Source organism: Coenobita brevimanus, chromosome 70 (assembly GCF_032717465.1).
Source record: "Coenobita brevimanus isolate Jiangsu-jjx chromosome 70, ASM3271746v2, whole genome shotgun sequence".
Classification (NCBI taxonomy): domain Eukaryota; kingdom Metazoa; phylum Arthropoda; class Malacostraca; order Decapoda; family Coenobitidae; genus Coenobita; species Coenobita brevimanus.
The window spans coordinates 35,858,736-35,863,307 of NC_137023.1; positions in this window are offsets into that span (position 1 = coordinate 35,858,736).

Below are 4,572 nucleotides of genomic sequence, written 5' to 3' on the forward strand. Positions count from 1 at the left end.
CCCCTCTCTACCACATACCAATCTATCTACTACCTGACGTCGCATCCCGTAAAAGATGGCAAAAGAAAAATATATATAAACGAGCCAAATAAATTGTGAAATAGAACGGTACCATTCTTTTTTATGGCACCATTTTACTTCGCAGTTTATTCGGCTCTTTTCCTTGCATGATTTTGGTGTTAAACAGGAGCGGGGAAAAAAAAAAAAAAAGTATCCTATGCTATGTGCTAACCATAATCACGTTTGCAGAAGATTTTTTCCCCCTACTACCCAATGCTATAACCTCCCAAGAAGGAAAGTAATGCTTGATATTGCTGGTTAAAAGGCGCTGGAAGGAGTAAACCCCCTGATATTTGTTCCTAATACGTCGATTTTGGTAAGTTAGGTTATATTTAATTTGGCGGATCCCCTCTTCCCACTCCCTATTACCGAAACATTCACTCAGAGTCATGTAAATGTGTTCCGCCTGTTTTCACTTTAAATTTCCTTCAACTTTCACGCTCTGTCTTATTTTTCGGGAATTTAATGTCAGGCAAGGAAAAGAGCTATTACATTAGCGCCCCAAGGTAACAAAATAAGTGCAAAACATACAGAATCATACAATGTTTCATTTTTAGAAAACGTTCAATGCTTATGGTTAAATGTTTCAAGTACCATAATAAATGTTTCACACAAATTACACGTTAATGACACAGACTATTGAAATGTAGCTGTTATCATATTAAAGGACTAACTTTACTGAACTGCATTACACGAGTACGTTTATTTGGGTTACACACACACACACACACACACACACACACAGTTAACAGAATTACCAATGGAAAAACACGCAGTTGCAGCCAAGTACCAATTATGCTGTACAAAGAAACAAGTATCTTCCCAACTCCGTCCGCAGAAAATTCACAACTAGCGAAATACAATGAAAATCAGTTTCTACTAGTACGTGTGTCATATGGTTCGAATTTTCCGCTATACATTAATCAAACTTGGAGAAGATACGTGCGTCTGCTTGAACAAGTAATGGTATTTGCAGATTATCACAGACAGAGCTTCATCTCTAACAAAACACTAAACAACAATAATAAATAAGACTCCGAAATATAAGCTAGAAACTCCTGAAAAAGTGCATTTCTGGTTTTAGTACAAGCATGAGAACAATTAAACCCACGTTTGCCGCAAGATTTTTTATATTCCTGAACGTTTTACCTTCATACATGTACACAATTTTGTGCAACTAAGTTTCTTTTGAACAACTTGAAGTTACTCACATGATGCTCGGGATGTTCACTCGATGACTGATACCGCAAACTATCGTTATTCAAAGTACCACAACCAGAAATTACAAGAATACATTCAGCCTCTCATCACCTAAACAAACCCGGCGCCGGCTGTCACTGCGCTGTTGATTAACATGGCTGTGAGCGGGCGGGGTCACATCTTGGAGAAAGTCAGTCAGCCGGATGCAGTGTTGTAGAAGTGCAGTAATAAGTAACTTGAGGTGGAAATACTGTGCAAAGTATTTACATCATGTACTGATAATAACAGGCACTCTATACTTACCAATTCTCCAAGGCACTAGTAAAATTACTGCAGATAATACATTTTAAAAATACTATAGATAATACATTTTCTATTAACACTAAGTAAAAGAAAACGAGTTGGTAAGGATAACGGAAGTAGACTTCAATTACGCCCGTGAAGCTGAACTCCCGACCAAAATCAGTTCATCATACCTTCATTAACATGTGCTTTAGCTCTTTTTAAAGAAATAAAAATCCAGGTAAACTTGATTCTATCTGATGTAGATTTATATAATTATGAAGACTAAGCAGCTACCTGGAGTACCTATATACTGCAACACCAATCTCATCTCTCTTCAAGAGTTTTTCTGCCTAAATGTATATGAATTACTTTAATAGTTGTACTGTTAAAGGATGTTTTAATGAGAGCTATGGTTGCATAGCAATTGATGAAATACTGGCACAGTTAGGGGTGGCCAATCCCAACAATTTTGCACAAGATGTGTAGGCCTACGGTTTTCTCCTCTGACGCAGTACGTCAGCCCCTACATTCTGCGAAAAAATGCCACAGTTAGCTGCATATCGCTGTCCACAACTTATCAGATCACAAGAAAGCCAATGAACCATTGTCATTATGTACAATTTAAAGAAATTTACATTACAAGGGAGACTAACAGACAGAAGCACAGGATATGAACAAAATAACAAAATCCATGAGCATATTGATAAGACGGAAAATGAAAGGTTAACATAATGTGCAAAGGGAGGCCAATGAATATCAAATCTGTAAGATATATCAGGCGGTAACATCAAAACAGTACAGTCACCAACCACAAATAAGTACAGAATTGTACCAGTATTACCAGTCACAAATCCATGAGGGTCAGTGAGTCTAAACCCTTCCTCCACCCCACCCTCTTTTTCTATACTTTTCTTCTCCCTGCAGCATGTTATATTGGTCTTTAGAAATAAAAAAACATGCTATTTTTCATTGAATGTATCTGTCCTCAATGGGTAAAAAAATAATTTAAAATGTTGGATCTATCCCTGATTCATACAATTTTAAGAAAGAATAAATACTGTAATTATCACCACTCACCCTTTCTTTCCCTGTTTCATTTCTAACAAGTTACTGATTCCATCACTTAATGTGACTAATATTTACTGTACAGACTGGTTAATAGTTACATTAATTTAAAAAATAAACTTAGAAGTCAAAAAAAGTTGATATTTAGAAGTCATTTAGATTCATTAGCGACACCAGAGATTACACATTAGGCCTATATAGTGTATCAAAAATTATCATAACTAGACGAAGTTATGAATGAAATGGGAGAATAACAATGTCAGAAACAGTAATGGTACGGCACAAGTGGTATAACATGGGAAGAAAATTAAATTGCAGGAAATATGTGAAACAAGAACGGAAACGAGGGAAGGACAAGGGGTAAAAAAAAAAAAAAAAAAAAAAAAAAAAAAAAAAAAACGCTTGAAATACTGTACGTGTATTGATTTGGTGAGAATGGAGGATGAGATTGATTAGCATGTATGTGTGTATTCAAGCGCTCTGAATAGTTAAGCTACATATAATGAATTTTCACACACAAACACACAAATGCACAAAGATAACGATCAATATACACTGTAAGTACTATAATATATTTAACACGCTAACTTATGTGTGTAAGAAAAAGTGTGTGACGATGCAAACTGACACTTGCTACAACAACTGCAAGTCAAGAAAATCAGAAGAAAATGGGAAATCAGGTACATCTTTTCCTTATCTATAAGTATGTGATTCTATACTCCATTCACTTTAACCTGGCGGACTTTTTCCCCTACTTCCCGTAGCTCAACAGAATAAAACGATACTACAGCCCTGCTTCCTATCCACAGCACTTTTCGTGACTAGCACATTTTACTCTTAACCTCTTGCTACAGCTCAGGATTCAAGATAGAGGGATGGCAATTTTACACCCAGTTAAAGTGAACCGAGTATTGTGTAAATAAAGGTAGGTGAAATATCCTCATATGGCACTCGATACTCACACGCAATAGACTAGATATTTTTCATGTAGGTAGGTTCACTCTATCCAAATCACACAGACAAATTAAATGTGCTTATAATTACATGAGTCCGCTCTATGGCACACAAAGAACCTGGGACGATTAACAGAGTAGTATCATCTTGTGTTGGCCAAAATAAACTCCTTAAGTGAAGAAATGGCACTCGGTGAATTACGTGGCCGTAGATGAAGGCGAATTACAACATTTTGCTTAGTATTTATGGTCATTATGTGACTATGACTCAGATCGATTTGTACTCCTAGTTCATACAGTAACCGTATTATCCTGTCAACTATATTCATTTTCACTGACAAATAATATATCTCTTAATCTTCTACACAGTCCCTTACAGTCTGGAATGTGTCTTCATATGTGTTAAGAACTGTTCAAAAAATTATACCCAACCTAGGAAATGTGTTTACTGGGAAGATACATCAGTCTCGCCCCGACCTGGCCCTTCTTCAGGTACGAAAACAAGCATATGTTCAGATGTTCCAACTCTCGTCATACCTAAAGACGGTCCAACTCGTCCCGAAACTGCTGCATCTTTCCCATACACATTTCCATCTGTGGGTATAATTCCTCTGTTCCTTACACTGTGGCTTTACTAAAGAACAGCCTGGAACAACTATACAGCTATCTGCCACTGACATAATGCATGATGGTTACTGCCGATTGTCCAGGTGACCAGAGTAGTAGTCCTGAGGTAAATTATGACAGCCTTGTATTGCATGACAAGACAAAGGTTTATGACGTGTTCTTACGGTATATTACACAATCATTTTGTCATACCATTTTACCCTGTCCAATCTCACCATCCAGGGAACGTTAATGTCATGCTGTAAGGTCTGACGAGGGTGGTATCATTAAAACATCTTGGTATTTATATAGTAAATGAGGATATGTTGCTGGGAACTCTTAAGAGGTCTTGTAACTGTTCTGCCTTCCACTCATCCGTCAGTTACAGAGTGGGAGAAAAAAC